The sequence below is a fragment of the Lotus japonicus genome, chromosome 4 (assembly GCF_012489685.1).
Source record: "Lotus japonicus ecotype B-129 chromosome 4, LjGifu_v1.2".
In the NCBI taxonomy this organism is placed as follows: Eukaryota; Viridiplantae; Streptophyta; class Magnoliopsida; order Fabales; family Fabaceae; genus Lotus; species Lotus japonicus.
The window spans coordinates 26609920-26619721 of NC_080044.1; the positions used below are offsets into that span (position 1 = coordinate 26609920).

The window sequence follows — 9802 nt, forward strand, 5'->3', positions numbered from 1 at the left end:
CACCTGAAAGTTCTCCAGAATGATCAACTAGTGCTTCCTCGCACTCAAAGTGTTGCTCCTCGGGAAATTCCTCAAAAGTTCCTTTAAAACAAAATCACAGAATTCTATAAGAATCTATCGGAAACTAAGTTATCGATACTTACTAAGGTTACTCGAAGTAATTTATACTCTAAGGTACGATAATCTAGCGCGAAAGACAAGTTTTCGGAAAAGGAAATTTCCTCCTCCCCCCTCTAATAGGCTCGGCCACTTTTCACAATTAAGGGGCTCGATTTTTCTTCGATCAAACTTGGTTCCTATGCTTTCATAAGCCGTAACTAAGGGTATTCTGAACTCGGAAAAATTATCGGATCAAAAACTGTCGCAGGGGTATTTTGGTCATGATTTTAACTTAGGATTTTCAAAACTGAAATCCCAAAAATAAAATTTTGCAGGGACGTCACCAACGACGTTTATGACAACTAATCCTACTAGCACTAAGCTAAGGCGATAGTTTACAGCCTAAAGGTTGGAACTTTACTCAAAAACTACATTAATGGGTATTTTAGGCTAGAATTGATTCCGGCGGAATTCCGGCGACATAACGGAAAATCTAATCCGGCAGAAGTGATCTTGGGCACATATAGAAGAGGTTTAGAATCAGAAATGAAAGATTCAGGATAGTTTTGCAAAAACCCATAAACTATCCACTCAGAAAACTCTACAGAAAAGCTATGGAAAAAGCGATCGGAGGTAAGGATTAGCGACTATACCTCGAAGCCTTGAAGCAGCAACTGATTGATCGACGATCAAGCAAGGTTTGAAGAAAAGCTCTTCTTCCTCTTCCTTCTATGGAGCTCGCGGCCTTGGAGAGAAAATGGAGGAGTTCTTGTAATTTTTCTCACCTTTCTTGCTATATATAGAAAATGGTAATTCGCGGGAAAATGAAAGTTTCGCGAATCAGATTTTTCCGGCATTATTCTCCATGAATTCTAAGATAGGTTTTGGCAAAGGAATTCCTAAGCTAAGAAGATGTCTCCTTGTATTTTTGGCAACTAATGCAAAGTCGGTGCAAAGTCGGTGTAAAACTATTTTACCCGATAAGTTGCTTTTTGCATCGAATGTCGGAATAGAAAACTTCCTTCGGAAGAAAGATTGAAATCATCAAGAGAAATGGGTGTACGCGTGTAGAATATTCATTTGAAGCTCTGAATAGATAAAGTCTTCATTGTCGAGAAATTCTAGGGTTTTGAAATACCAGGGTTTCGGTTTCGGCAAACTTCCGATGATTGGAATCGGACGTTCGTAGATCCTAGAGTTTCGCCTCGAAACGATTTTGATATATGGAAAAAGAGAAGTTCTAACATTTCTCTGAAGATTTTTGGAATTAACTTCTGTCGTGCCTAAAAGTGAAAATTAGCTATATACTAGGGTTTCTGACCTAGGTTTAAGCGTGTAACGATCGTGCTATAACTTTTATCGACATCCATACGATCCTCAGACTTTTCCTGAACTTTCTCCTTCATAAATTTATTTCATTTGGTAAACTCTAGTTCAGGTTTCCCTTCACGATACATCAACCCTAATCGTGAATAAGAAGTTTATTCACTTAGCATAAGCTTAAAAACTTGGGTCTTACAAGATCTATGTGGAAAATAAAAAAATATCAGTTACAATAATACCTTGTCTTCAATATTTGAATTATTTTAAAAGAATTCGAATAATTGAACTTGAAATTTAAAGAAAGCTTTAAAAGACATTTAAGATAATCAGTTACCAAATATTACTTTCTTAAATATTTATAAATTGGAATTTAAATGTAGCTTTTATATTGACAATAATGATACATAAATATGTGAAATGGTGTCTGAAATGAATTTGAAACAATCATGAAATTTAATTGAAGAATGCACGTGAATAAGAAATAAACATCAGTTATGGATTTTACTTCTCAATATTAGCTTTATAGCAATTTTATAATTTGAATACTTTAACTTGGAATTGAAATTCAGCTTTAAAGTATATAAAAATGATTAAAGTCATTTTGAGTAAGTGTGAGAGTCTTTGCAAGAATAATTTCCATATGCATCGATTTGAGTGTGATATCGAAGTAAAAAAACAAAGAAACATTAATTACCAAATTAAGTTTTCTTCAATGTTTGTATTGTGCATATTGAATTTGAATCATTGAATATGAAATTTAAATACATCTTTATATGTCATTTAAGATCATCAGTTACCAAATCTATTATTGTTACATTGATTAAAGGTGAACAATAATAATACAAAACCAAACATTAATGTGTCTTAAATAAATTTAAAACTGATATGAAATTTAATGAAGCAATGCAACTGGATAAGAATAAATGTTAGTCATAATATGTAGTTGTCTTCAATAATTATATACTTGATATATAATTAGGATATAATTCAGAATGATATTTAAATACAACTTTAAAGAATTAAGTAATGCTTAAAATTAATTAAAATAAAATGACTTAAATGAATTTAAAGATATCATAGAATTAATAATATATGTGGACAGGAAAACATGACTAGTTAGGAAATTTAACGAGATTCAATAATTATAGCTATTTTAGAATTTGTATCATTTAGTATAAATTTAACAAATACATTGATTCGAGTGAGAGATCTATGTGGAGAATAAAGAAATATCAGTTACAATATTACCTTGTCTTCAATATTTAAATTATTTTAAAAGAATTCGAATAATTGAACGTGAAATTTAAAGAAAGCTTTAAATGACATTTAAGATAATCAGTTACCAAATATTACTTTCTTTAATATTTATAAATTGGAATTTAAATGTAGCTTTTATATGGACAATAATGATACATAAATATGTGAAATAGTGTCTGAAATGAATTTGAAACAATCATGAAATTTAATTGAAGAATGCACGTGAATAATATATTAGCCCGGCCGCAGTTTAGGTTATCTTCTTCCAGTTCTTCTGCAAAACCTCTAATTGCTTCCTCGTCACTCCCTGGGAAAGAGAGCCCAACTGGTTTACAAAGAAAATATGCTTTCCTCGCCCTAGTGAGGTAGCCTCTGGAACCTGCACTTTGCACCACATCTTGTAAAGATGCAATTGTTGGGTCTACACCCCCAAAATCGTCCGTTACCTCCCTCAGGATTGAGGAGCCTACCTCTGATTTCGATTTCCTCCCTCTCTTCTTCTTTTCAGGCCCTTTACTTGATTTTGTCGGGATTAAGTCAGCCAACGCTTGGAGTTTGTGGCATCGATTTACCCCTTTAACAATGTTTTGAAGGTGAATGTTCAAACTTTGCTCAATATCATCTGATAATAACTCGAAATCCTCAGAGTCATCTGCAAAGATTCCTTCACATGTAATGGGCTGCTCAGGCACATTCGCTGAAAAGCCTTCAAAAGGAAGCATTGGTCCAACCGGGTCCAAAAAAGAGCATAGCTCAGCAGTTCTGGTGGAAAATAGATTGGTTTTGTTTCTCTCGGCCCATAAAGTATTGTTTTGACCCCCAACACCTTGGAATAGATAGGGTATAATCGGGAAATTACACCCATAACAGAACAAATTCCACCATTCAGTTGGAATCACCAAAGTCCTTAGTGTTTCATTTGAATTTTGCCTCGCACCAGCAAAAATTAAATTCAAAACATCATCCTTGGCATCCACCTGTATCCAGTTGAATTGGTTTGACCAATCATCTAAACGAATTAACTCCCTCGAGACCCCCATCTCATCACGTTCGACACAAGCATAATCATTGACATTGTTACACCCCGAGGCGTCGCCCGCATCCCCATTCAACCAGACCACCGGAGATTGGACGTCACCGGAGATTGATCTTCCGATGGCGATTTTTGGAATGAATCTTCCACCCAGAACTTCTCTGGAAACATATATTCATGATGCTTGTGGTCATCTTCCTCAAGGTATTCCTTACATACATGATCAATTTCAACCAGGACCTCCATCTCCTTATCATCCACCGTAATCGGAATCTTAAAATTTTCAAGCACTGGATCTGATTACATTATCAAAATCCTAGCAAAGTCATAACTTTCCTCCTCGCAAGTCTGAGTGTCCATGTGTCTATCTAAGAACATAGAGATGAGGTACGATACCCATAGTGAGAGGATCGTGATGTGAGAATCTAGAGAGAGTAAGAGCGTAAACGCTTAGAGAGAGAAAGTAACTGAATTTTAAGCTTGTATTTCTCAAATGAGCTCAAAGTCCCTTATAATTGGTAACCGCTCCCTATTTATAGATTCGGGGGTTGGGCTTGGCGCCCCTAATTTCTCCTAATGGGCCAGTTGGGCCTCCCGGGAGAAGGCCCAATTTCCTGGCTCGCATGTCGCCCCAGGCTGGCGCGCCTGGGCGAGGGACTCTAGGGTCTCGCCTAGTCCACAAGTCCACAAGACACCGAGCTCGAGGCATGAGAGCTGAGTGTGTCTTTTAAGAAAAAACACAAGGCGACGGTCATGAGTAAGCTACCTAAAGCCGAAACCTAATGACTTAAAACAATTGCCAACATGGCTTGATAACTAGAGCCTAGGGCAAATTCTTTGATTTTCCTAGCGAATTCCCTTGATCCCACGAGTCCACAAGTTGGCTCGTGGCGTCAGCGCTTGGATCCCTCGCCCCGTTCCAGCAATGATCGCCGTGGACCATGATGAATTGACGCGTGTAAGCCACATGTAACGCATTAGGATAACACAAAGTCCAACGAATCTACAAAATCTTAACCCCTATCTCCGATATGTCCCTTCAAATCACAATAAAGTCTGTCAATTTGAATTTAAACCAATGAACTTCAGCGGTTGCAACTTTTCACTTATTGTGCCGTTCCCATTCCCCCAAAAACCGCGTCACGTTCTCCCAGTGTAATCATTTCACCTTACCACGATTTCCCAACCGCTACTCACTTTAACTTTTAAATCCCCCTTGTTCCATCATTCACCACTTCTGAAATCCTCATATCTTGCCAAAATTGACACCCTAGCACCCTACCCCATCTTCACTCCACTCTTCTCCTTTGGCAAGAATGACTTCCCCACGCCGTACTAAAAACCCCCGTTCAAAAGGCCATTTGCCAAACCTCTGAATTGTCCTCCCATGAGTCTGTTACTCAGATGGCCCGCCAGGTTGGTGGGTTTTGCTACGAGAAATCCCTCAAAGACGTTCTTGTCACCGGGAGATGCCTATCGATTCGCCGGCCCTGACAGCACCGTGCGGTTGACCATTGAGTGGAGAGACCCCACTTCTTTTATGTCTACGAATATCTATTCCTCAACCTGGGAATCAAACAACCCTTCTCCCCTTTCCTTCGCCAAGTTATGATGGAAATCAATGTGGCCCCCTGCCAACTACATCAGAACGCCTGAGCCTTCGTTCGTTGTTTTGAGATTCTCTGCGATGCCGTTGGCCTTGAACCAAAAACCGCCCACTTCTTTTACTTCTACGCCGTGGAGCCGAAGTCTTTAAAAACCAAAACCCCAGGGTGGGTTTCCCTGAAATCACGCACAGGCCGCCAGCGTCTCCACCCCTACAAGAGCAACGTCAAGATGGGACCTGGGCGCTGATACTTCCGTATAACCGTGCATCCCACTTATCCTGAAGCTTTCACCCTTCGGGACGGGACTGCCATGTTTCCCTTCTACTGGACCAAGAGCCCCCGCGATGTTCCGCCGCCATCCGATGCGTTGCTAAGTGATGGAGATAAAATCGTCCTTAGCTTTCTTGCTGGGCTTCCGGTCCTTGAGTGCTCCCAATTGCTCGAGGCCGCTCGCAAGAACACCCTTGGTTCATTCCTGGGAGGAATGAATTTTACTAAAACCGAACTGGAGCGTGCCCTGGCCGCCAAAACTTTCGAATTTCCTCCCGTCTTCAATACCAGCGGAAGTAAGAGGAAACGCACTACTGTGGATGCCGGCACCGAGACCACCGCCCCCTCCCCAAAGAAACGGGTACGCGGGTCCGCATCGGTTGAGCCCGCGCCAGGATCCACAGTCAACACTGCCTCTCTTGAGGCCGGCGGAGCAACACCACACATTGCAGCTCCTGGGTCTAGCGAACCAACGGCTGATGCTGTCATTCCTCCTGAGACTGACGAGCCGGCGCCGGGCTCTACCAACAACACCACTCTTCCCTCCTTAGCGGAAGACTCCTACAAATCCAAAGAAGCTGATCTTGGCACAGACGGAGGAACTATAGCTGCCATCCCTCTGCTAAATAAGAAAAAGAAGAAAGCCAAGGGGGTCAAAACCGACAAGTCATTTGTTCCTCGCCAGGGCGTGGCGGGCGAGGACGAACCGGACCCCAAGGGCAACGAGGTGGAAACCTCACCCCTTCTTAAGGAGACTCCGAGAACGCTGCTCCTGATCCTACTCAAACAACATCCCCTTCTGACCATACATCCCAACAAGTTGAGGTAAGCTCTCCCAGGGCTTCCCCAACCCATGAAACGGTTCGTAACGAGAAGGATCAAGCTCCTGCTGTCCTGCTGTCAGTCATTTGAACGTTGTCGAGGACGAGAACCCTCCTCCAAACTAGCAACCTACTCTTGTCGACTTATGTTGTTTGATCCCTTCTTTGATAACATGAGAGGAGCTGAGAATTCCGACCTTGATGGCGTGGCAGAAGAAGCCATCTCGAGTCTCCTGCGTGCGGGGTGCCTCTTTGCCCAGTTATCCCAGGATTCGGCATCTGCAGCTGAAGTTGAAGAGCTCCGCCGGAAGGCTGAGAGTTATCGCCTTGCTACACTCGAGGCGTACAGAGAGCGTGACAGGTTGTTGACTCAGGTGACGACCCAAATAACTAAACTGACCAACCTGGGAATCGATATGAGCGGTCGCGAGGCCGACTTATCCGCTTGTGAAGAGAGAATGGAGGACTTAAGGGACGAGCGGGACGACTAGCAGAAGGAGTTGGAGGCGAAAGATGAGGAGATAACGGCCCTGCGCAACGAGTTAGCGTTGTCGAATGAGACTCTCGCCGAAGTGAGGAATCAACTCGCGGCAAAAACCAAAGCTGTTGCAGAGATGGAAACCCAGGCGGTCTCTGAAGCCAAAACCCTTCGAGCGAGGTTGGAGGTCGAAGCTGCTGCTGAGGCTGTGGACGGGTGCGACCACGGTTTCTTCCTTGCCAAAGCCCAGGTCCAATACCTTTATGAGGGAATAGATCTCAGCGGAATGGGAGCCTTCAAGAAGATTACCCCCGAGGGTTTGGTCGGCCATGATGATCCTTGTAACGCCCCGATTTCTCGAGTGTTACACAGTAACTAATTAACCAATTTTCGTAAAGAGTTTTCGTCGATTCACTTATTAATCTTGAATTAATGATAAAAGTTCAATTTTACAAAATTCTCGAAATTTAACCATTTCAAACTTGCGGAAATAAACATCAACCTAAACCTCAAAATTTATTAATCATTGAAAAGAGTATGAAATAAATATCCGGAAGAAAACTTCAAAGTAAATTACATCAAGTTAAACTATCTCAACTAAAATAAAGTAATGGTTCAATACTTCCAAAACTCGGTACTCTCAACCCAAAAGAAAAATGGATGTCTCACAACCCAACCATATCCTTGGCCCCTTCCTCTTTATCTTCTTCCTCTTCATCAGAAGTGTAGTCGTCATCTGTAGTGGCTCGTCAAGTAGCATCAACTCCTAAGAATGAGTCGTCGCCATTATCTTCACGACCATCTACCCCCCCCCAAATAAACACATAGCAAACAAGCAGGGTCAGGTCCAACAAAAAGAATGATAATGACAAAATCAACAACAACATATATAATATAAGTACATTATATGTCTTTTATGGGAAAGAGTCAGTTACTAACGGAATCTCACTTCACACAACCCACCAAAACTTCCATGGCCATCTTCGTGCTTCCGCAGAGGCACGGTTATCACGGTGACCGCAGTCAACCAAATCACGTGGAGCCGCAATGATCCACAAAAGTTCACGGTGACCGCAGTCAACCAAATCACGTGAAGCCACACCGGCCCACAAGGTTCACGGGAGACCGCAGTCAACCCAAATAACTCCCTCGCGTGCAAGGTACCATCGTTCTCATGGACCATAGTCTACCTGACCTATGTCCAAATTATTCACATTTACTTGCAAGCGAGTTATAAATTCATTCTCTTGGTGTTTAAGGCTCTAATGTCAATCCTAGAGTCTTATGAGTTAATATCGTATCAGATTACAACGTCAAGAAATAACAGTCACACTAGGAGGAATTACAGCTGGGTGAGCGACCTCCTAAAAAAGTCACAACTAAACTTCATGCAAAGCATAGAAATAATCAGGGCCTCCCAAATTCACAAATTATTTACAAATTCCAGAGGCTCAGTTTACAGATATCATCATATAAAAATCTCACAAATGTCCCTAATCACATGTTACTAACATTTCCAACAATTTCTCAAATTTAGTGTTTCTGGACAACAGGTGCAGCGTGTACTAAAACTGGTCTACAGACCGCAATACTTAGCCAAAAATTTCACATGATACATGACTGGAAAGATAAGTCGAAACTCTACACTTTTATAGTTTATCACTTTTCCATTTGAGATCCAGAATTAGGTGATATTAGGCCTTAAAGCTTGCTGTCCGGTACAGGAAGAACAGCAGGTGCAACAGTCACTAAGATCGACCTCCAGACCTCATTACTAGACCAAAAATTATGTTCTTTATATGCATAGAAAGCCAATTCGAAAATCTACAATTTTCCAGTTTATCCCTTTTTCATTTGAGACCCCGAATTAGGTGATATTAAGCTCCGAAACTCGCTGTCCAGTACAGGAAACTGGCAGAGATACTTTTGCCTTCAAATTAATTTTTCAACCATTCAAGTCCCAGAGTTTTAAACCATATTCCAGCAGCAAGAACCACATATCATATATCATATATCATGCTTAAATTTCCAGAACCAAGATAACCATCAATTCTAGCACAAAAGGCAGATCTAAGCATATAAATCTTCAATCATTTTAATCAAGCAAAGTCATAGAAGAAACGGTAGTTGTAGTGATGATTAATGGAGAATCATGGCATCAACATTTCATCTCAAATCAGAAGCAAAACATCAAGATCTCAAGGCAAAAATAAACAGCAAGCATCATGAACACAAAACTCTTGCAAATGCAATCATGTTCATGGCTTTTCTCATAGTAAAACATGGCAAATACCCTAGGCAATCTACCCAATCCTAGGACCAGCCCTTACCTTGGGTTAATGGCCTGAAAATAAAGAAAAGATGAAGATTCAAGATCAAAAAGCTTGCTGTCCACGTCCTTCTTCTCCCCCTCTTCGCGGTTCCCTTTCCTCTCGCAGCTCCTCCTTCACGCGCAAGGTGTTATGGGTGGTGATGGTGGCCGGCGGTGGCTTGGATGGTGGTGGTTCTTGGAGCAAGATGAAGGAGATGGGGGTGTGTTTACGTGATTAGCTTCTGTTTTTCTGAAGTGTGAAAGAAAGAAAGAAAATTTGGTTTTTCTCTCCCTTTTACTCACAAAACTGGCGGTCAAGGGGAAAATAGTGGGCTAGGGTTGTGGTTTTGGGTTTAATGCTGTTTTAAGTCAGAGGGGACAGGGCTTAATTGGTACTAATCACTCTTTACTGCAGAAGAAAATCAAAATCTCCCTCCCTTTTCTCCTTGCAAGGCTGCGGCATCACCACTAATGGGCTAGGATTTTCATAACCCTAGCTCCTTCCTTCTCATCCAAGTCACTTGGCCCACTTAGCCTCTTCTTAATCTCCTGATCATGACCTCATAAGTTCACTAACCGACCCAAATAACGCATTAACCAAGG

At 41.5% G+C, this 9802-nt stretch overlaps 1 long non-coding RNA gene across 1 annotated transcript; it reads right to left on the reverse strand.

The window, feature by feature from the left end:
* Positions 1-7385: 7385 nt before the first annotated feature.
* Positions 7386-9802, reverse strand: LOC130713829 (uncharacterized). The gene is made up of 2 exons (XR_009011040.1): positions 9219-9802; positions 7386-7690 (listed from the first exon to the last, which is right to left on the reverse strand). It is a non-coding gene; the product is annotated as an uncharacterized LOC130713829 (long non-coding RNA).